The 25,481-nt window shown below is 38.3% G+C and overlaps 1 non-coding gene across 1 annotated transcript; it reads left to right on the top strand.

The window, feature by feature from the left end:
• Positions 1-19,725: 19,725 nt before the first annotated feature.
• Positions 19,726-19,797, top strand: TRNAQ-UUG (transfer RNA glutamine (anticodon UUG)). Its single transcript has one exon. It is a non-coding gene; the product is annotated as a tRNA-Gln (tRNA).
• The last annotated feature ends 5,684 nt before the right edge of the window (positions 19,798-25,481 follow it).

The raw sequence follows: 25,481 nt of genomic DNA, 5'->3' as shown, positions 1-25,481 counted from the left end.
GAAAATATTGGTGAAGATATCTTTCTTATGACAAGCTCATCAGGTGAGTAACGTTGGTGAGCTAGGATGTGATGTGATCGTCATTTTATATTATTTTAGGATTTTTTAGATATAGACCCTAGCAATTTTTATTTCTTGGAAAAATCCACCTAATTCTAAACATCAAAATAAAATTCAAATTTGAAAAAGACTGCCAAATAGAAAAGTAATTGACCTATTATTACAAAATATTTACAACTTGTGCCACAATATTCAAATAAAATCAATAAATATTATTACTTACCTTAATTGTAATGAACAAATAATTATTGCACATACCATTACCCCTAACATATATAATTATATATATACATAAATACTTCAAAAGTATATCATACTACTAAAAGTTCAATATACATATAATTTACCTATATGTATATAGTACTACTATACGTTCAAATATATATATATATATATATATGTGTGCAGTACTAACATTTATGTTAAAAAATTATTATATGTAATTAGTTTACCTATTTGTAAATTTATGATTAGCAAATAATATATTTTGTAGGTAAGTTAATAATATTTTGTAGGTAAATTAGTATTAAATAAAATAATATTGCTTTATTATGTAGGTAAATTATTTTGCATGTGTTTTGCATATATTGGGTTTGTTTATTATGTAGGTAAATTATTTTTCATGTATTTTACATAGATAGGGTAAATTATTTTGAGCAATCTAAGGGTAAATTATTTTGAGCAATCTAACATTTTAAAATTTCAATAGTAGGTGCCCTATTTGAATCAAATAACATTTTTTTAGGTAAATTATTTTGCATGAAGTTTTACATATATTAGTCATTTTTTTTATATATGTGTGTGAAATAATTTACCTACATTAATATGTAAAATATAATTTTAGTGACTTAATTAAGCATGTCAATATATTAGACATTTTTATTGTTATTATATATTAGGGAATGAATTTATAACAAATGTTTTTTTAGTAAAATTATTAATTCTCCCTTATAATTCGCATGGCATTAATTGTGTACATCAAACATTCAAATAGGGGTGTTTTAGGAATTTAGAAAATTTTAAATGTGTTAAGTCAAACATAATTAATAATTTGCTGATGTGGAATCTAGTAAATGAGTTTTATTCGAGTAAAAAACTTATGTCGAGTTTTATGTGAAGAAAATTAAGTTTTAAAGAATAAAGTTATATTTTCAGATTATTTTATAACTATAGCAATCCTTTGATTAATCCCGAGGTAGTAGGATTGCGCTAATTGACCTGCACTTTTCCAATCAAATTTTAGTCCTTAGAGATCCTAACGTTATACAGACACGAGGACGTACGAACAGGAGAGAGACGTGGAAAGATTCCAAGAACATCAGTTTGTTTACCTTAACTGTTTGCACTGGACAGCTTAGGCTATTTTCAACCGAATGTTCCAGATGATAAGAGGGTCAAAAATGGTCTGAAAACTGTCTCCAACCGAGGGTTAGGTCAAACAGTTCGTGGACCTCATGGGACAAAAAAGGCCAAAAGGCTAACCAGCTGGTTCAACCTAGCTAGCAGCCCCAAGCCGGGCCACATATTTGAATGCAACGGCTAGCTGACATTAGCATGACGTCAGCTAGCTGTTATATTTGTTTTTTTTTTTTACAGTTTTTTCTTTATTTATTTTACAAAATTAAAAAAAATTAATTCTATTTGTTCCCTATAACTTCCTAAGCCATTAAACAACATTAAATTTAATTTGTAGTTTTTAAATTTAAATAATAAATTATGTTTGGCCTTTTGGCCCTCGGTTGGAGATGATTTTTTGTCATAGGGCTATGTCCTTTTGCCTTCGGTTGGAGATAGTAAAGCGATATGGCCATGCATTATTTATTAAAATATTAATTTCTTTGAGGGTCAAAGGGCTAAAACGAATCATCTGTCCCTCCTTTAGTTGGAGATGACCTTAATTACCTAGTACATGAGCCTAAAGTTTTTGAGAGAAAAACGATAATTTTATTGAAGACACTTATTGTTCAGTGTTCAGTGGCAAGGTTATAGAAGGTACACTAAGCTAGCTACACGGTTACACCATTAGCATTCCTAAAAACATGTTACGAGCGTAGTTTTAATTGTATGTACATCATAACTAGCAAAGCATGCACTATGAATCAAACTATAAATTCACGAGAAATTATTAGGTGTTACCGTATTACCACAGCACTCATGCTACCGCTGTTGGAAACCTGTCATCTGTTCTTTATTTTTGAAGCTGAATTTAGAACCTATTTTAATCATTTTTAGAATATAAAATTAAAGATAAATGTTGGGATTTAAAAGACTTATCTACTTTGGAGATGTCTATCTCACAAATAAGAATGTAACACAGCGGAAATTGATAGGCAAGAGAAAAAGAATATTCAAGGTAACACTCAAAACTTTTCTTATTCTCACACAAACTAATACAAGAGAAATCACTCAAACACTCTTGGAAGCTATGAATGCTTCTTCTACTTATTCTCACTTTAGAGAGCCTTCTTGTCTCTCTTACTTCTTCTTATTCTTTCTCACTTCTCTTTTCTTCTTCTTATATCTTTCATTACAACATACTCACCTATATTTATAGGCAAGTATAACCAACCATACCAAGTGTGAATACCAAGTGTGAAATCATCCTAGCCATTATTCTTGATTCTCTTAAAGTAGCCCACCAACATAGACTTTGCTTATGAACATAATGAACACATGCCATATTCATGCTAGAATTGTCTAGCATTTTCAATGCATGCACCCACCATTCTAGAAGCAAGATTACCTTTCAACATCCCCCCTTAATCTTGCTTGTGACGCCGATTGAGTTTCTCAGTCTGATAAAGACTTCTTGCTTGAGTGGCTTAGTGAATATGTCTGCAATTTGGTCTTGAGACTTCACGTATTCCACTTGCACATCCTTTCTTGCAATGCACTCTCTTATGTAGTGATAGCGGGTATCTATGTGCTTGCTCCTGTCATGGAATACTGGATTTTTTGCTAGAGCTATTGCAGACTTATTGTCGACATAGATCTCTGTTGGTTCTTCTTGTGGCATGCTTAATTCTGTCAGCAAGTTTCTCAGCCAAATTACATGACAAACACATGCGGTAGCAGCTACGTATTCAGCTTCACATGTAGATAGTGTGACAATCGGTTGCTTCTTCGACATCCATGTGAATGCAGTGTCTCCAATGAAGAACACAAATCCAGTAGTGCTTTTTCTATCGTCAGAATCTCCTGCCCAATCACTGTCGCTATATCCAACAAGTTTGTAGTCACTAGAACTTGAATAGAACAAGCCAAAGTTAATAGTACCTTTAAGGTATTGAAGAATTCTTTTGGCAGTCTTCAAGTGTGTAGTTGTGGGATTCTCCATGTAGCGACTGACTAATCCGACGACATAGAGAATGTCTGGTCTTGTGCATGTCAAGTAGCGCAAGCTTCCAACTAGACTCTTGAAAAATGTTGGATCTACACTTTCTCCTTCATCATGCTTGGTTAGTTTGACTCCACACTCCACTGGCGTGCTTATGGGCTTGCAGTCGTGCATTTTGAACTTTTTCAGTATCTCATTTGTGTAGCTTTCTTGGGAGATGAAAATGCCTTCTTCGCTCTGCTTAACTTCAATGCCTAGGTAGTATGCCATTAGCCCGATGTCCGTCATCTCAAATTCTTTGGTCATCACTTTCTTGAACTCTTCAAACATGCTTGGATTACTCCCAGTGAAGATTAGATCATCCACATATAAGCACACGATCAAAATATCTCCATCTTTGACTTTGACGTAAAGAGCATGTTCATGAGGGCACTTGGTGAAGTTGTTTTCTTGGAAGTACTTGTCGATGTGACTATTCCATGCTCTTGGCGCTTGTTTTAACCCATAGAGGGCTTTCTTCAGCTTCAGAATCTTGTCTTCATGCCCTTTGATTTCATAGCCTGATGGTTGCTGAATGTAGACTTCTTCTTCAAGGACTCCATTTAGGAAGGCGGACTTCACATCCATTTGTTGAATCTTCCATTTGTTTTGAGCTGCCAAAGAAATTAGCAATCGTATCGTTTCCAAACGAGCAACAGGTGCAAATACCTCATCATAGTCGATTCCGGCTCTTTGACTATAGCCTTTCGCCACTAGTCTCGCCTTGTATCTTTCGACCTCTCCGTTGGCATTTTTCTTTGTCTTGTACACCCACTTGACTCCGATGGCTTTGTGTCCTTTTGGAAGAACAGTGAGTTCCCATGTTTCATTTTTCTCGATTGCTTCAATTTCTTCATCCATTGCTTTCCTCCACTTAGTATCTTGTACTGCTTCTTGGAAGTCGACTGGTTCACAATCAGCAAAGAGACAGAAAAGTGTAGGATTATCAAGTCTTTCAGCTACCTCATAGAGATCTCGTATACTTCTTGTGCGTGGTACTTCTCTTTTATTTAGGCTCCCACTTGATGATGTTGATGCTGGTGAATTGCCATGATTGGTTGATATTGGTGAAGCAGGTGGAGTAGTGGATTCTTGTTGAACCTCTCTTGCTTGCTCCATCGTCCCTTGTTCATTTTCTTCTTCAAATTGAGGAAAGAAATGAAGATCTCCTGCATGCGGGCCAAAATCCCATTCTTCTTCTTCGTCGAACGTCACGTCTCGACTGATCACCGTCTTCCCATTGTTTGGATTATACAACTTGTAGCCTTTTGAATTTGAGTCATAGCCGATGAATATGAACTTCTCACTTTTGTCGTCGAGTTTGGCTCTCCTCTCGTCTGGTACATGTACATGGGCTATGCTTCCAAAAACTCTTAGATGAGAGATACCTGGTTTTCTTCCACTCCATGCTTCTTGATGAGTCTTTCCCCACACACTTCTTGTTGGAGATCGATTGGATAGGTAGACAGCACATGCTACAGCTTCTGCCCATAACTCCTTAGGCAATCTCTTGCTTTTGAGCATACTTCGAGCCATGTCGATGATAGTTCGATTTTTTCTTTCCGCCACACCATTTTGTTGAGGGGATCTTGGAACTGTCAAAGGTCGACGAATTCCATTGGCTTCACAAAATTCTTGAAATTCCTTTGAAGTGAATTCTCCTCCTCGATCAGATCTCATGGCTTTGATCTTGCAACCACTCTCTTTTTCTACGGCGGCTTTGAACTTCTTGAATGCTCCAAAGACTTCTGATTTCTGCTTCAAGAAATAAACCCAGGTTTTTCTTGAAAAATCATCAATGAAGAGAAGGAAATAATTATTTTTACCCAAAGAGCTTGGTTTTATAGGACCGCACACATCGGTGTGAATGAGCTCAAGTGGCTTCTGGGCTCTTGTGGTCGACTCTTTTGGAAAGCTTTTCCTGAATTGGTTTCCAAGTAAACATCCTTCACGAACTTGATCAGGGTGGCTGATGCACGGTAATCCTCTCACCATCTCCTTCTTAGATAATAACTCCAATCCTCCGAAGTTAAGATGCCCAAAACGAAGATGCCAAAGCCAAGATATGTCTTTGTAACATATCTTGAGACACTTTGCAACATCGTTTTGAATGTTCATGGGAAACATCCTATTCTTTGACATTTTCGCCTTGGCAATTAATCTTCCTTTGTCATCTCTAAGAAAAAGGATATAATTTTTTGTATGAAAATCATAACCTTTTTCTAAGAGTTGACCCAAACTCAAAATGTTGCTTTTCATATTGGGCACGTAGTAGACATTTGAAATTAATTGGTGACCGCCATTTTCAAGGGGAATAAGGATGTTACCTTTTCCTTTTACGGGTATTTTGGATTCGTCTCCAAAAGAAACGTTGCCACTTACTGATTCATTGAGCTCTACGAACACGCTTCTTTTTCCACACATGTGGTTGCTGGCGCCGGTGTCAAGATACCATGTATAGTCTTGGTCTCCATCATTGTTCTTGCATGCTAGTAGCACAACGCCATTCTCTTCTTTATCTTCTTTCACATAATTGACCTTCTCATCAAGTCTGTTGTTTGGAGCTCTACATTCCCAAGCATAATGCCCGAACTTTTGACAATTATAGCATTGAACTTGAGATTTTTCATACCTCAAGTTTGAGCGTCCTCTCCCACGACCTTTTGTTGAGCTTTCTCCTCTTTCGTAGTTGCTATGGTTGTTGAAGTTCCAACTTCGTCCACGCCCATGTCCACGCCCACGTCCGCGACCTTGGCCACGACTTCTTTCGTTTTGGCTTCTCTCGTTGTCGAAGCTTTCTTCTTTCTTCTTTGGCTGAACATGCGTCTTGAGAAGCTGCTCATCATTCCCTTGCCTCTTCTTATGTTTCTCTTCATATGCTTGTAGCGAGCCCATTAAATGCTCTATACTGATTTCTTCCAAGTCTTTAGTTTCTTCAATTGTCACGACAATGTGCTCGAACTTGGGGTCCAACGAGCGTAGTATCTTCTCCATAATTCTAACATCTTCTAATTTTTCACCGTTTCTTTTTAATTGATTGGAAACGGCTAAAACTCTTGAGAAGTAATCGGAGATTGATTCAGACCCTTTCATTTGTAAAGATTCGAACTCACCTCTTAATACTTGAAGACGAACCTTTTTCACTTGTTCGGCTCCTTTGTAAGAGGTTTGAAGCTTCTCCCATGCTTGCTTGGCGGAGGTTGCACTTGAGACCTTCTCAAAGCCATTGTCATCTAATGCTTGGTAGATGAGGTAGAGAGCCTTCTTGTCTCTCTTTCTTGAATCTTTCAAACTCTCCTTCTGGGGTTGGGACAGAGTAGCTTCATCTTCTGGCTCAGTGTAGCCTTTCTCCACGACTTCCCATACATCATGTGCTCCCAAAAGGGCCTTCATTTTGATACTCCAATTATCGAAGTTGTTGTTGTTGAGCACTGGAACTTGGAAAGCTGCCATAGCGTTGTTAGCCATGGCTCTGATACCACTTTGTTGGGATTTAAAAGACTTATCTACTTTGGAGATGTCTATCTCACAAATAAGAATGTAACACAGCGGAAATTGATAGGCAAGAGAAAAAGAATATTCAAGGTAACACTCAAAACTTTTCTTATTCTCACACAAACTAATACAAGAGAAATCACTCAAACACTCTTGGAAGCTATGAATGCTTCTTCTACTTATTCTCACTTTAGAGAGCCTTCTTGTCTCTCTTACTTCTTCTTATTCTTTCTCACTTCTCTTTTCTTCTTCTTATATCTTTCATTACAACATACTCACCTATATTTATAGGCAAGCATAACCAACCATACCAAGTGTGAATACCAAGTGTGAAATCATCCTAGCCATTATTCTTGATTCTCTTAAAGTAGCCCACCAACATAGACTTTGCTTATGAACATAATGAACACATGCCATATTCATGCTAGAATTGTCTAGCATTTTCAATGCATGCACCCACCATTCTAGAAGCAAGATTACCTTTCAACAATAAAAACGCCAGAAAAAGGAGAAGATAAAAAAAAAAACCGACCGCCACCCCAATAGCCCGACTCACTATAGCAGAACCCAACCGGCAGTGCCTCTTTCCGCCACCCTGCCCCCTCCCTCTCTTTTCCTTCCTCTCGGGTATCTCCTCATCCTTTCCTCTCTCATTTATCTTCTTTTTTCTTTTCATGTAAATTTTAAATTCAATCTGGAAAACAATTTGATGTCCTTAACTTGAAACTTTTGAAGATTGAAGAGTAGGCAGATCGATCATTCGCAAATAAAACCCTATAAAGATTCAATTGCACATATGACCGAGAAATCATTATCAAACAGATATGCGAGAAGAAGAAGAAAAAAAAAAGGAGGGACGAAAGCAAGAGATGGTTGTCGGGTTGGAGGCTGGGGTCGACTATGGTGAGAGATTGCCGAACTTCCCCATACGGTGGGCGGTGGTTTTTTTTTCTCCATTTTCTCCTTTTTACTTTGTTTAAGTGATAAAATTGATTCAAGTCCAGCTGTATAAACAATGGACAGATGACCAATTTTTAATGAAAATACCACAACTGATGGAATAATACCGTATTACCTAATAATTTCTCATGAATTTACCGGTGAAATGGTTCAAATCATTCTTCCAATATTTCTGAGTGAATTCCAAAATTAGATCGAATTACTGGCGAAATGGTTAGGATTCACTTACAACAAATATACAATTATTACTGAATATAGTATGCTAAAGTTTAAAGTTCAATTTTCAGGGTATAGCTAGGTATTGTACACATCTTATATTAACTAGAAAACAGTATTATGTCTACGTTGTTGTCACTTGGTATATATAATTTATTTTTCTTTTTTTTTTTTTGAGATGACAAATGCGATAATTCTTCATCAATGACTCACACTTCTTATCAACATAATTTTATTTAGTAAAAGAAAAGCAAATATCTCAACCCATGCATCTAGACTAAATTACGTCTATAGATCTTATAATTAACCTAACTGATTTGTTTGTAGTACATATGGTGTTTTGTTTCACCATGGATGTTGCCCGCAGTCATAGCACTCATTTTTGTTTTTGTTTCAGTATTTTCCTTGAATATAATTTACACAAAGACAGATAGTGAATGATAAAATTGAGAGATTTTTTAGTGTACCAAAACATTGCTTGGTATAATGAGTATCATAGTATAAGTGGATGAACACTTAAAGAAAAAAAAAACGTATTTGCACTTATATTATGACACTTAATATACCAAGTTGTATTCTAGATACACGAAAAAATTAGTCAATAAAATGGGGTGACACCATTTAAACTTAGCTAGGCCACTCCTCTCATTTTCGTGTTCTCGAAGAACCGATACGTGGGCATCCCTCATTGTTTTCAAAGCAAAAAGTGTTTTAACTTACGTAACAGGTAGTCAAACCCTAATTACTAGCTAACTGATACAATTCGTTCTTTAATTCACCTTTTGTAAGTGGTCAAATCAGCATGCACGTCGCAGGGTCTAGGTTATATTCCACAGATTCTGCTATATTCCTAACTCTGATTTGATTGCCTTTCGCTTGATATATGTACATTGTGTGTGAATGATTAATTAGGAAAAAAAAAAGTTTTAGAGAAATTTTTATGTACTTAAAATACTCGTTATATTGTATATTTTAATATGTTATAATATGAGTATTCATATGATAAATATCTATCACATTTACTATATATCAATGAAAAAAGTAATGATTTTTATGTGTTATAATATGAGCATACAAACTCCGCCGTGTAAGTTTATCTTACATTGCCGGTCCCAAGCCCGGATAAAGGAGGAGGGGGAGGGCGTCAGGTAGTCGACAGCCGGCACTCCATGATTACGTCGAATCCTTATGAAAATGAATCCAGAACGAAATCGCGCTAAAGCTAGGGCATCACCCGTAAGTGGCGCACTGTGTGGCCCGAGCACAGTGATAAGTGAGTAAGGGTCGCTGTATCTCCATCGGCACCCGGATGCAGTGTTAAATGAGCAAGGGGGCTATAGAAACTTCTTTTCGAACGACTCCACTCAAAGTTGTTTGGGAGCATATGCTCCTATCAACTTTACACGGGACACACAAAAGAAGTACTTTGATCCTATTAGACGGGGAATGGTGAAGAAGCTAGGACAGAAGGGTAGAGTTCAAGATAGCAAAATGCATTTAGGAACATGGAATATAGCAACCTTGACGGGAAAATCTATGGAAGTAGTAGAAGTTATGGTGAGGAGAAGGATAAATATTATGTGCCTACAAGAAACTAAGTGGGTTGGGCGTAAGGCAAAGGATCTAGAAAACTCAGGGTTTAAACTATGGTATTCGGGCACAAATAGAACGAGAAACGGTGTTAGCATCATCGTGGACAAGACCTTGACACAAGATGTTGTAGATGTTAGGAGGGTAGGAGATAGAATCATGGCAATCAAGATTGTAATAGGACAAGAACTTATCAATGTGATTAGTGCGTACGCACCTCAAGTAGGGTTGGATACGAGTTCAAAGGAGAAATTTTGGGAAGACCTTGGAGACTTGGTGCAAGGAATTGCTCAGACGGAGAAGTTATTTATAGGAGGAGATTTAAATGGACACGTGGGCAGGGAGACAGGCAACTATGGAGGTTTTCATGGTGGCCATGGTTTTGGGGAGAGAAACGAGGATGGGGAAGCTATCTTGGATTTTGCAATGGCATATGATCTCTTCTTAGCCAACACCTTCTTTAAGAAGAGAGAAGAACATGTGATCACCTACAAGAGTGGGTCGTCAAAAACACAAATAGATTTTCTCTTAATGAGGAAAAGGGATCGTATAACTTGTAAGGATTGCAAAGTTATACCAGGAGAGAGCGTGGCTAATCAACATCGCTTGTTGGTGATGGATGTACATATCAAAAGAGTGAGAAAAAAGAACAAGACTTGGAAGTGCCCAAGGACTAGATGGTGGAATCTAAAAGAAGAAAAACAAGCCATTTTCAAAGAGAAAGTAATCACCCAGTGTGTGTGGGATAGAGAGGGGGAAGCTAACCAAATGTGGGATTCCATGGCTAGTTGTATTCGAAAAGTAGCAAAAGAGGTATTAGAAGAGTCCAAGGGCTTTGCCCCACACCAAAAGGAATCTTGGTGGTGGAATGAGGAGGTACAAACAAAGGTAAAGGCTAAGAAGGAATGTTGTAAAGCCTTATACAAGGATAGGACCGATGAAAATGGTGAAAGGTATAGAAAAGCGAAGCAAGAGGCGAAGAAAGCTGTGAGAGAAGCTAAGTTAGCGGCTTATGACGATATGTATAAGCGACTAGATACCAAAGAAGGAGAGTTGGATATCTATAAACTAGCTAGAGCAAGGGAAAAGAAGACAAGGGACCTAAACCAAGTGAGGTGCATCAAGGATGATGATGGAAAGGTTCTTGCTACAGAGAACGCGGTTAAAGACAGATGGAAAGGTTATTTTCATAATCTTTTCAATGAAGGACATGAAAGGAGTGTTTCTTTAGGGGAGTTGAGTAACTCAGAAGAGTGTAGAAACTACTCTTTTTATCGTAGAATCCGGAAGGAAGAAGTGGTTGTAGCTTTGAAGAAGATGAAGCATAGAAAAGCAGTTGGCCCAGACGATATACCAATCGAAGTGTGGAAAGTTTTGGGAGAGACAGGTATAACATGGCTTACTGACCTTTTCAATAGGATTTTGAAAACGAAGAAGATGCCAAATGAGTGGCGAACGAGCACTTTGGTGCCTATCTACAAGAATAAGGGCGATGTACAAAATTGCATGAACTATATGGATATTAAGCTAATGAGTCATACAATGAAGCTTTGGGAGAGAGTTATTGAGCATAGATTGAGGCAAGAGACACGGGTTTCGGACAACCAATTCGGGTTCATGCCAGGGCGCTCAACCATGGAGGCAATCTATCTCTTACGAAGATTGATGGAAAGATATAGAGATGGGAAAAAGGATTTACACATGGTCTTTATAGATTTGGAAAAAGCGTATGATAGGGTCCCAAGAGACATTCTTTGGAGGATTTTAGAGAAGAAATGAGTACGAGTAGCATATATCCAAGCTATACAGGATATGTATGAAGGAGCAAAGACTGCCGTAAGAACTCATGAAGGACAAACCGAAAGCTTTCCCATAACTGTAGGATTACATCAAGGCTCATCCTTAAGTCCTTACCTTTTTGCGTTGGTAATGGATGAGTTAACAGGACATATTCAAGATGATATTCCTTGGTGTATGCTTTTCGCAGACGATATAGTGTTGATAGATGAAACTCAGGAAGGGGTAAATGCAAAGCTTAACCTTTGGAGAAAAGTGTTGGAATCTAAAGGTCTTCGCCTAAGTCGATCAAAGATAGAATATATGGAGTGCAAGTTCAGTGCAAATGGAGGCCAAAACGAGTTAGGGGTGAGGATCGGAGATCAAGAAATACCAAAGAGCGACCGTTTTCGTTACCTAGGATCTATCTTGCAAAAGAACGGAGAATTAGATGGAGATCTCAACCATAGAATACAAGCTGGATGGATGAAGTGGAAGAGTGCATCCGGCGTGTTGTGTGACCGCCGTATGCCACTGAAGCTCAAGGGAAAATTTTATAGGACGGCAATAAGGCCGGCGATGCTGTATGGCACAGAATGTTGGGCGGTGAAGCATCAACACGTACACAAAATGGGTGTAGCGGAGATGAGGATGCTTTGTTGGATGTGTAGGCACACGAGAAATGATAAGATTAGGAATGAGGATATCCGGGGTAAAGTAGGAGTAGCCGAAATTGAAGGAAATATGAGAGAAAATCGGTTACGGTGGTTTGGACATGTGCAAAAAAGGCATACTGACGCTCCGATTAGAAGATGCGACTATGGGACAGAGGTTCAGGGCCGAAGGAGTAGAGGAAGATCTAGGAAAACTTTGGAAGAGACCCTAAGAAAAGACTTAGAGTACTTGGATCTAACGGAGGACATGACACAGGACATAACACAATGGCGTTCTAAAATTCATATAGCCGATCCCACTCAGTGACTTGGATTTTTCAAGTCTCCAACCGAGAAGTTTTCCTCACTCGGGAAATTAAGGGAACACTACCTCAACCTACATGCTCCACTCACAAAGCTTCAACATACAAGCTTCAACAAAAGAAAATTCAAAGAACTTAGCGAAGAAGGCTTTGGTGTATTTAACACAATACGTTGAAATGAAGGAAAGCTTATTTATTGATATCCCCGATAAGTTACAAATATGTACATATACTTGAGTCAAAATAAACAAACAAGAAGGAGCCTTCACAAAGGTTGCTTAGGAGAAGTCTCAGCAGTCGGTAGAGCCCCAGAAAGAGAAGGCACCGGAGGGGGATCATTCGGAGCCTCAGTACTGGACAGAACCCTAAAAGGAGGAGGCATCAGAGGTTGATCATTTGGAGCTTCATTACGCGGTACAGCCCCAGAAGACGAAGGCAATAAATGCCTTTGGAACAAACCCACAAATCTCTGATGATCAAGTAAAACCTGACCATCAGATTCCTTCATCTGGTCAAGCTTCCTCTTCATGTTTGTAGCATAGTCATGTGCGAGCCGGTGCAACTGTTTATTCTCATGCTTGAGCCCTCTAATCTCCTGTTTGAGACTCATCACTTCAGCCACCAATGATTCAACTTGGCGGGTTCGAGCAAATAGGCGTTGGGCCATATTAGACACAGAACCTGCACACTGAACACTAAGAGCCAGAGAATCCTTAACAGCCAAATCATCAGACCGTTTGGAAAGTAGTCTGTTATCTTTGGGAGTGAGAAGGTTCCTGGCCATTACCGCAGCGGTCATATCATTCTTCATCACGGAATCCCTAACGGTAAGAGAACCAGTAGGGGAGACGAAGGATGGGCGCCATATGTTGTCTGGAGAAGGCGGGGCTGCCTCTTCAACAAGGTTCAAGTCAAAACGACGGTCGGAGGGGCCAGACATTTTCAAAGGTGTTGAAGAGAGAAGAGGTCGGACAAATCAAGATCTTAGAAGTGCAAGAATGAAGCTTTTACTGGTGGATATTCAAGTGTGCTTTGGAACTTAATGTCAGACCATATAAAAATCTGCACTCGACGAAGCTTCAGAAATCGAAGAGGCGCCTGCTTAGAAATCGAAGAGGCGTTTGCTTTCTCAAAAGCTGGGCTGCTCAGAGACCACGAGGGTCGATCTCAGACATCGAAGAGGCGTTTGCTTTCTCAAAAGCTAGGCTGCTCAAAAACCACGAAGGCCGATCTTAGAAATCGAAGAGGCTTGCTTTCTCAAAAGCTGGGCTGCTCAGAGACCACGAGGGCCGATCTCAGAAATCGAAGAGGCACCTACTTTTCCAGCCTTGTCAGCACCTGTCACACGCACACTCAGCTTTGCGGAAATTATGGGCATTCTGTCGAAGATTTCTGGCGAAGTAGAAAGCACATGAATCATACTGTTCAATCACCCACTTCCCACACGCAACAGTAGCTCATGGGTACCACATATAACTTTGCCAAAGTTCTCTGACAAAGTTGAGACACGTGAAGCTTGCAGCTCCCACTACATCGCTCTGACCAAGAAGGGTAAAAGAATAGCAAAGAAACAACACTAACAAAGTTTAGACACATGAATTTTAAAGGTCTAGCTACCATATTATTACCCACAAGGGTAAAGGAACAGTACCACTGCTGGATAATTGGAAAGTCCCGGTGTGTCAACCTCTGTGCTTCGTGGCAAGGTAGACTAGCAAACATGCCCAACCTTTACTCACATTCGAGAAAACACTCCTAACAAGATTGCTTGCTCCAAAATCGAAGAGGCACCGCCCTCTGAATCTCGAGAGCCAAACTCCCAACACGATTACTTTCTAAAAAATCGAAGAGAGGGTAAAGGAACAGTACCACTGCTGGATAATTGGAAAGTCCCTGTGTGTCAACCTCTGTGCTTCGTGGCAAGGTAGACTAGCAAACATGCCCAACCTTTACTCACATTCGAGAAAACACTCCCAACAAGATTGCTTGCTCCAAAATCGAAGAGGCACCGCCCTCCGAATCTCGAGAGCCAGACTCCTAACATGATTACTTTCTCAAAAATCGAAGAGAGGGTAAAGGAACAGTACCACTGCTGGATAATTGGAAAGTCCCTGTGTGTCAACCTCTGTGCTTCGTGGCAAGGTAGACTAGCAAACATGTCCAACCTTTACTCACATTCAAGAAAACACTCCCAACAAGATTGCTTGCTCCAAAATCGAAGAGGCATCGCCCTCCGAATCTCGAGAGCCAGACTCCCAACATGATTACTTTCTAAAAAATCGAAGACATCACTCTCCGAATCTCGAGAGCCAGACCCCTAGCAGGATTGCTTTCTCAAAAATCGAAGAGGCATCGTTCTCCGAATCTCGAGAGCCGGATCCCCGACAGGATTGCTTGTTCGAAAACCGAAGAGGCACCACTTTCCCAACTTCAAGAGCTGGATCTCCTTGGATAAAGCTTGTCTGTAATCTTCACACGCAACATCAGCTTTCCAGATACCACAGACCACTTTTTCAAAGTGCTCTGACAGAGTTAAAACTTGTGAAGCTGGCAGCTCCCACTACCGTGCTATGACCAAGCAGGGTAAAGGAATAGCATTATTACTTGATGTTAGGGAGACTCCTATGTATGTCGACCTCCATCCCCAACAGAAAGGCAGACCTGCAAAAATGCTCAACCCTTCCTCTTATCTGAGAGGGCACTTCCAACGAAGCCTTTCGAAATATTCAGCTTTCTTTCCCCCTGATAATACCTCTGTAAACAAGCTATACTAGAGTAAGAATATCTCATATCATCAGGGTTAAAAGCAAGAGTATCCCATATCATGCTTTTTCCCCGTCTTTTCCTTTGGCCTTGTTCTTACCTGCAAGACAAGGAGAAAGAGAGCAATCAGTCAGCACTTGGAATCAAGCTTCCAGCCAGGAACTGACTGCCTGGAACCCCTTACCTGATTACTTACCTGGCATTGCTCTCGAGTACTCATCTTCAACATCTTATGCTTCCAGGGAAGATACCGCGTCTGCCTGAGGAACAGATAGGGCAAGTGAGAAGGATACAAGGAAGCATGTGGAGACAAGCGTAACAGCACACGTGCCGATACATCCACTACTCTGTCAAAAGCAAAAGTATCCCATATCAGCAGGGTCGAACGTACTCTAGATTTGATGGACTTGTTTTGACCCTCAAATTCTTCAGTCGGCCTTATACTCTGGAGGAAACTAGAAAACCCTCCAGCCCAGTTCAAGAATAAGCCTGTGGAAAGTTACTTCTTCAAAAGAAAAAGTATCCCATATCATCTCTTCTCATTTTCTTCTCTTTATCCTTCATGCTGCCTGCAAGATAGGGAGAATGTGAACAATCAGCCGGAGCTCTGATTGCTTACCTTGTCTGTCACCTCTTTCAGCAGATCCCCTAGTTCGGCGACTTGGGGAACTCCTACTACATGGTTTGTATCGCGCTTGATCAAGCCTGAAACTACAAGTAAGCTTCAAGTGACATTGATACATTACCTTGTGCATCTCCACCAGTTACAGATACCACCCCTGGATGGAGGAAGAGTACTTCCAGAGAAGATGCCACATCTACCTATGAGACAGATAAGGAAAGTCAAGACGATACCACACTCCGGTACTTAGAAGTTTCGTGGTTACGAGATCATTCTCCCACAATATTTCTTAATGTCATTTGTACTAAATCATTCACTTGTACTCACTAAAGGAGAGCTTGAACCTATGTACTTGTGTAAACCCTTCACAATTAATGAGAACTCCTCTATTCCGTGGACGTAGCCAATCTGGGTGAACCACGTACATCTTGTGTTTGCTTTCCTATCTCTATCCATTTATATACTTATCCTCACTAATGACCGGAGCAATCTAGCGAAGATCACAAAAAGTGACCGTTTTCGCTACCTAGGATCTATCTTGCAAGAGAAAGGAGAATTAGATGGAGATCTCAACCATAGAATACAAGCTGGATGGATGAAGTGTAAGAGTGCATCCGGCGTGTTGTGTGACCGTCGTAGGCCACTGAAGCTCAAGGGAAAATTTTATTTTATAGGATGACAATAAGGCCAGCGATGTTGTATGGCACAGAATGTTGGGCGGTGAAGCATCAACACGTACACAAAATGGGTGTAGCGGAGATGAGGATGCTTCGTGGGATGTATGGGCACACGAGAAAGGATAAGATTGGGAATGAGGATATCCGAGGTAAAGTAGGAGTAGCCAAAATTGAAGGACATATAAGAGAAAATCGGTTCCGGTGGTTTGGACATGTGCAAAGAAGGCCTACTGACGCTCCGGTTCGAAAATGTGACTACGGGACAGAGGTTCAGGGCCGAAGGGGTAGAGGAAGACCTAGAAAAACTTTGGAAGAGACCCTAAGAAAAGACTTGAGTACTTGGATCTAACGGAGGACATGACACAAAACCGAGCGCAATGGCGTTCTAGGATTCATATAGCCAACCCCACTTAGTAGAAAAAGATTTTGTTGTTGTTGTTGTTGTATAATATGAGCATACAATATGATACACATAGCACATATCGATGAAAAAAGTATACATATTATAATTTAAATAAATTATAACATCACGAGATCGTGTTTTTGAAAATTAAAATTTCTCAATCGTCTTGGTCTTATCTCTGGCTAGTGGTATATATCCCCTGTTTTAAATAAATATTTTAATTCTTCTGAATGCTATTGTGTTTGTAGGGAAACAGCTGGTTTCAAATCATGCTGTTTGCTTCCTATATGATTGATCAATTATATACAGATATATAGCAAGAGCAATCCATTCTTCATGAAATTTTGAGTTTGATACGCAAAAATAAGCCACCTGCACAAGTCAAATGTTTACACGATTAATTAATTAATCATGCTAAAATCACGACCTTTTTCATTCCAAATTATTAGTAAATAATTAGATCCGGTGAAATCTATAAAAAGTTGCTTTTACTTGCTGCGTGCATGTGGATTTCAACGAGAGGTGTGTGCTCCTTTCTCTTCCATTCCTATATCTGTATTAGTTATATCTTTGTTTTTTCACTCTTAATTCTTAATCGAGCAGTGCTATGATTTTGGCTTTTGACTCTAGCCGTCAATATGCATATAATATGTACGGTAAATACGAGACACCTGCGGCCAACAAATTATCCCAAACTTGGGGTCCCCTCCAAGAATCCCATTATAATATCATAAAGATTAACAAAATTGCTTATATTTTATTGTATAGTTAACAATAAAAAATGTTCGAATGCTTGAACAACTGATACATATCCAATTCTCATAATATCCTTGTATAATTTAACAATATAATACTATTTAATTTCCATTTGTGTGACAATATATAATGTTAAATTGTACTATCTTTTTTCTTTTAATTTTCTTTTAATTTTTTAGTATTGAAATTGAGATATTGATAGTGTATGCACTATGAGGTGTGTTCCAACTTCCAACTAAATGTTTGAGGGTCCAAGAGTGATTAATTAGCTTTAAGGTACACAAGGAGCCGTGAAGAATTCTTGATGATGACCAGTCTCCAAAAGAAAAACCCGGATACAAATGCTGTTTTAGAGATTTCATATGATCTGATTATGGTTCAATTTTTAAATATGTGTTTATGGGGTGCATGATGCATGCATTATCTGTTTATCTTTCTTTAGCTACATGGTTGCTTGAGAGTTATCAGAGAAGGGGTTTTGTCTCGTATTTGCAATGCGCTTATGTCGTAAGATATCACACTCACTTTGTTGGGTTAATAATTGGATAAATTTTTTCAATGTACCGGAAACATAGTTCAGTATACCAAGTGTCATAATATAAATGGTTGGATACTTGAAAAAAAATAAAATTCAACCACTTGTAATATGACACTCAGTGTATTAAGCTGTGTTCCTGACATGGTGAAAAATTTCTCTAATAATTGGATTAAGGCAGATATCCATATTATATATAATGCCAACTACCAACCATGACGACCTCTTATCCTCTCAACTTTCTCTCTACCTTAGCTAGCTAGCTAGCTATGAACTTGATGACATTATCATGACGTCGATCAGTTTAATAATTGAATTAGTGCTTTTATTTTGAATACGTAGCTACAAGCCAACCTTATCTTCCATGCACTAAAAAGGGAAAACAAGATATCTACCATGGACCAATAAGTTTAATCTTAAGAGACCAAGATATGGGTAATATCTTTTATTTTATAGGTTATGATAAGTTAATTAAGCATGCAATTATAAGATTTTACTTAAGTTTGCACCTTTTTTTATTTTTGGAAGGATGATTTAATTAATCTAAACTATTGATCTAAATCAGATAACGGACTGGATTGTAGAATCAAATTGAAAAGTGTAAATTTGGTAGCAAAATCAATCATGGTAGATTTTGGCCCATTACGTGTCGTTTCGAAGAGAATGACGTGATGAGCAAAATAACATTCTCCTTCATGATTATAGTCAAATCATATTGGCAATTTTAGCCGAATTATATTGTTTACTAGCCCTGAAACAACATTCAAAATCTTTATTTTTTAGGATATTTTTGGTATTAATTTTTACTTGGTTTTTTTAAATATTAGAATTAATAGAAGGGTAATGTTAGGGAGACTATATTTGAAGATAAAATTTGTAAACTAAATGATGTGTCACCAATAGAAATGAGCACATTTATCAACGCTTAATTAATAGTTCAATCATCAAATTCTATGTCATTTAGTTTACAAAAAGGATAACGCTAGAAAGACTAAATTTGTAAGCAAAATTTTGAATACTAAAGGATATGGAAGTTGATGAATGGTTTATTACTTAAGCATTGATAAACATGATCATTCCTATTTGTGACAAATCATTTAATTTACAAATTTTGTTTCCAAATGTACTATCCCTACTCTCTAGCATTTCCCTTCCTAGAAAGCCTAGGGTTGTAGTCGACTAAAGATACATTCTTTGTGGTGTTAGGGTTTCATATTATTCAATAAACAACTTTGCGGTTTTCTCATATCTTCAAGTGAATTTGAATTTCTTATGCTTGAAGTACTATGGGTCATTCATAATAACGTATTTAACTCGTTATATATGAGAGTCTAAAACCTTTCATCCACAAATAAAGATTAATATACTAAATATTCTTGTTATACCAATGCCAAGGAGGCCAATTGGTCAAACATGACATTTGACTATTTTTAACCCGATAAAAAATGGTTGATATTACAAATATGATAGTATTATGCTGGAGCCTATAAGTAATTTGTTTTGACATTTATTAATATGTCGGTTCTATGGTGTAGTGGTTAGCACTCTGGACTTTGAATCCAGCGACCTGGGTTCGACTCCCGGTAGGACCTCGTTTTTATTCCTTACTCTTTTTTTTCATATATGTACCTTGCAAGGCCCCACGTGGAAAACCCTTTGGTGCGATAACTTGGTTTGTTGACTGCTTCTGCAGCTGGCGCTACTGTACGCTATCCATATGTTTATAGCACTCTGATCTACACCGTTCCGTCCACAGAAACTATTGTCGGTGCGGTCGGTGCCGGTTGTGCAGTGAAACTCTACCGGTTTGAATTGCTGTGCTTTTAAAAAAAATGCTTCTATTGTGTTATGGGAATAAGTACTGATTTGGTACTGAGGTGTTTTTATAAAAAGTGAATATAAAAAAAAGCTGAGCTAAAAAAAATGTTTGGTAAACATTTAAAAACAGTTTATTTTAACAGTTTTTTGTGAAAAAAGCTAAAAACGTGAAGCAAAAAAAATGAGTTTATTCTCACAGTACAATAGAAATAGTTTTTTTCAAAATACAGTTAAAATGATGTTTTCATCTTTTTTCCACCCAAAACTGTGAAAATAAGTTGTTTTTAAGTGTTTACCAAACACCTTTTTGAGCTCAACTTTTTTTGATACCCACTTTTTATAAAAAACATCTTAGTACCAAACGAATACTACAACGGAGGAGAGAAATCGGATAAACATCTTCCAACACTAAGAAGAAAAGTATCGCTAGAATAGCTAGTTAAAAATGTACTTTATTGAACACAATTTGAAGGAAACATATTTCATATATATAATATCATGCTAATGCCTATACCCTATTACGTGATTTCTGTGTTAAGAAAAGGTTGTTCATATTTTCCATCTTAAACTTTAGAGGGTGATAACACATATGATGAGAAAACAGATCAATCAAATCATAAGAGGAATCAAACAAAAGTTTTTCACATTTGATAATCTTCTTTCGGTTGGAAAATTCATTGGATTTAGGACTACATTCAGACATTTTTTAATATGAAAATAGAGACGGTTTTCTTAATTTCTATAGGATTATTCATGAAAACAATTTTCATTTCACAAAGCAAACTTTTCTTACAATTCAACTGGAATTCCTAATTACCAAAGAGCTGCTACCAAAAATAGTTGCCCTAGCTTGTTGCATCAGACTGTTGGGATACTCAAAGAGTCTTCTTCAGCTGTCGTAGGAGAAAACAAGAAAGGCTTGGGTGCAATCTCCAAGGATTGAAGGGGTCCTTCCAATACTCCACCACTTAGCTCATCGATGGCCGATCGGAAGGAATGGTCTGAATGCACCACATGCTTATTACCAACATCTTTCTTGCTATTTCATTTTCCTCCTCAGTGATAGCCCCAAAAACATTCTTATTGTTCTCTAAGTGTAGATCTGTATGCACGTAATGCAGAAACATTTTGCTCGTATGAGACACTCCGGAATCCAAATTCTTTCTTGCTCCAACCATTTCAAGAACCAGCATTCCGTAGCTGTACGCGTGTGAGACACTCCTCTAAAGTTCCGACTAAATAATTCTGGTCGGATGTGTATCCAGCAGTTCCTCTTGTGCCTAACATCGACACAATTCCCTCCTTCGGTTTGCATAGTTTGGCAAGGACAAAGTCCGCAATTTTAGGGCAAAAATCTTTGTATAAAAGAGTGTTCTGTGGTTTCATGTCAAAATGTAAAATCATTGTGTTACAACCACGGTGTAAATATCCTAGTTCTCGTGCAATGCCGACTGCAATTTCGGATAATGTCTGCAACCTAAGCGACGATTAATAAGAGTTCAAATTTATTCATTTAATTTATCAATGCAAATAACCTAATGCTTGGTAATTGTAACTGCAGTTGGATCAGCACATTTCTACAAACCCTAATATAATATACCAATCCTGGATTAATTAAATGACTTAAAATAAAGGCATACATATTACATACCTGATTATTTAGCTGAAGTTGAATTGCATGTGGTTGCAATTGCTTGAGCAGCCAGATCTTTGCAAAAGCAACTGAATCCACCAGTACTAGTGTTAATCCCACACTTCCCTCCTGACTCCTCACAAATGTTCAACAACCCTAATTTCCAATTCAAAACCCTCGTCTATAGCATATTCGATACTCACTTCAGTAGCCTCAAAAGCTCTAGCAGCAGTTGTCAAAACCGGAACATTGACCTTATTTGTGCAGTTGCCATTAGCAGTATCAGCTACGGTACTTGTGACATGCGAAACAGTGATGTCACGGTTGTCTATTTGCAACGAGGATCAAATGCTGGGTAAAAGGTCACGTTTGTAGCCCAGCAGTACAATCAAACAGAGAGAAGCTGATGCCGGTGTTAACGGAAATAAGAGGACAGATAGTTGCCCAATAGTCCTGCCGAGCAACTGCAATATATACTTGGAATACTAGAGTTGGTTTCAAGAACTATGTAGTTAATATCCATCATGTTGATGATCACGGGGGCATTGTCTTGGCATTGGAGCTCGAACCCACATCCCAAAAGGGTTATGAGATGTCTTTGGTGCTCCACAGTTAATAGCATCGCTGCAGTTTGAGTATGCTTGATTATTTGCGCACAGACATAAAAAAAAATTTCAATATATATATTTGTTGCGCCAAAATTTCAGTTGTCGAGCTTTGAAATATTCAACAACTATATATGCTTGAACAATAAAAAAAAGGCGTTTATTCAAGTATGAGGCTTTCTGGTTTAAAGATGCTGAGTGTAAGGAAATTGTCAGGTCTTGCTGGGGGAAGACGTGTGAAGATGGGTGGCTGGAAAAATGGCAAAGAAAGATTAATGCATTTCGCAGTCAGTTGTTGAATTGGAGTAAAATGAAATTCCGTCAGAGGGGGTTACAAATTGAAGCTCTTCTGCATCAGCTGGACGACCTACAAATGAATTAGAAGGACAACTTTGAACAAATCAAATCTTTGTCTATTCATATTGATCAACTTTGGGAGCAGGAGGAAAGATACTGGCAGCAAAGATCTAGGGTAAAATGGATGCGTGAAGGAGATGCCAACACTGCTTTTTTCCACCAATCCACAATTCAACGAAGAAGGCATAATAGTTTGGTAAAATAAAAGATAGTGATGGCAGATGAGCTGATAACCTGAATAGGGTAAGAACCACGATGGAGGATCACTTTATTAAGTTAATTCACTTCAGAGGGTCCGAGAGATTGGGGTTCGACAATGGAAAGCATCGACCATTTGGTCACTCGGGAGATGAATTCTAGTTTAACATGCTTGATTGAGGATCAAGAAATAAAAGAGGCGGTTTTCCAGATAGGAGGTTTAAAGGCACCAGGGCCGGATCGGTTTCAGGGTGTTTTCTACCACTCGCATTGGGATATCATCTCTGAGGAAGTAAAAGGCCTAGCCAGGGAGTTTATGCATGGTGTTGTAAGCCCGAAGAAGATCAATTCAACACATATTGCGCTTGTCCCAAAAATTCAGAATCCTGAGACAGTGACTCAATTTAGGCCTATCAGCTTATGTAATTACTCATATAAGATTTTGTCTAAGGTCCTTGCAAATCACCTTAAGCCATTGCTCTCGAGCCTAATTTCTCCAATGCAGAATGCGTTTGTGGCTGGTCGACAAATACATGATAATATTGTCATTGCCCATGAGGTCCTTCACTTTCTTAAACTAAGGAAAACGAAACATAAATATGAGATAGGAATTGAAAGTTCTAGGATGGGTACTAATTTAATCTAGTAATATAAATAAACTTCAACTTAACACTAATTCAATTTATGGTTTAAATTAATCAGATGTGCAAATTTAATCCTACACAAATATTCAGCACAAATATAAAGAGTACGCACATGATGTAGGATTTAACGAGGCAAAACCCACCACTGGGAAAATCCTCGGGCTACCAAGCCAGGAAGCACTAAGAAAGAAAGAATACATAAAGACTTACAAGAACTCTTCAACTAGACACACATACTAGTTGGCAGCTTTGTCTCCGCGCTTTGCTACTCGATCTTTCTTCAGTCTTCGAGTTGAAGTGGCACAACCCTAACGCAGTCGTCAATCACTTTTCCCTCGAACTTTGCAGGATGCTAACTCGATCATGCAGAATGTTTATATGATGAAGTGTTTGGTTGAAAAATCAATCAATTATGAAAATCACAAGGCACATTTTCACAATTGACATTCAATAAAAAACCAAATGAAAATCAGCATGAAAATAATATTTTCTCTTTAAAAACACATGCTATTGAAACCACAAGACAGCAGCAATATCAAAAATATTTGTTTTCCTTATTCCCAAAAACGCCAAGCTGCTGCCTCTCTTTTTATTTGTCAAAGAACGCCCAAATATATGCATGTGTGGCTGCCTTTTAAACAAAACAAAACCCTAACCTCCTGTATACCTCACGGCACCTCACCAATTAAATTGATAAGGATGGCAAACCATTTAGATAACTCCCATGCAATCAGATTAGTTTGAAATCATGTTTTAATAATTAATGTAGAAAGGATAAGTCATTCTAAAGAGATAAAACCCACAAAGGGTAAGAGTCCTAACCCAAATACAATAACATGAGATATCAGATGAATGTAGTTGGATGCATGCATGCAAACGTACCTGGATGAGTATCGTGTTTTAGTAACATCTTCGCATTGAAAGTGTGAGAAACCTCCCTAGACTAAAACTATTACAATTGTAAATATGTAACAAGTCTAAGCTATTACAGACTCAGGCATTTTGTCAGGGATTGCCAATTTTACCCTAACAGGAATCAAGCTTGAAATGAACAAGGCCTATGATCGAGTTGAATGAGATTTTTTTAGAGGCGGTTATGACAAAAATGGGGTTTGATAGAAAGTGGATTGATCTTGTTATGAGTTGCGTGAAGACAGTGGACTTTGTAGTAATTGTTAACGGTCAGTCATGAAGGAGATTCTCCCCATCCTGTGGGTTACGTCAGGGTGATCCATTGTCACCATACCTATTTCTTCTTGTCAGTGATGTCTTATCAAATCTTATTCAAACAATGGTAGAATTGAGATTTATCAAAGCTTATTCTAAATTATTATTGTGCAGCCTCGGGGCAGCAAGTGAGTTTACAGAAGTCCAATATTTATTTTAGTGCAAATACACCTTTGATTATTGCAAGTGAGCTTTGTGAGATACTTGGTATACAGGCTGTTGATGACTCTGGAAATTATTCCGTTATACCCAATGAATATTTTCAAGTTTCTTGTGTCCATATGTAGAGAAATTGATTCTTTAATTGCTAGATTATGGTGGGGACAAAAACATGATGAATGGAAAATTCATTGGGTTAATTGGGAGACCATGGGTTTGCCAAAAACTGATGGGGTTATGGGTTTCAGGAATCTACAAGAGTTCAACGTTGCCTTACTTGTTAAACAATGTTGGAGAATTATTAATGAGCTGGATTCTTTCTGGGTTAAGGTTCTTAAAGCCAGGTACTTCCCTTCCACCTCGTTCCTTGACACTATAAGAGGATGTAGAACGTCATGGGCTTGGGCGAGTTCGTTAGACGGGAGAGAGATTCTTCTAAATGACGCTCATTGGCAGATTATGAATGGTTCCAATGTTAAGATCTGGTTCGATAGGTGGCTCACTTCTCTCCCCATTGGCCATCATTCACCGCAAGGTTCTGTTTCTGTTAGTCGAAATCAAAAAGTTGAATCTTTAATCGATTATGATACTCGACAATGGGAGCTTGAATTTATAAGACCTTTTATTACGAACCA

The sequence above is a fragment of the Malus domestica genome, chromosome 14 (genome assembly GCF_042453785.1).
Source record: "Malus domestica chromosome 14, GDT2T_hap1".
Taxonomy (NCBI): domain Eukaryota; kingdom Viridiplantae; phylum Streptophyta; class Magnoliopsida; order Rosales; family Rosaceae; genus Malus; species Malus domestica.
This window is presented reverse-complemented; position numbering and strand designations above follow the sequence as displayed.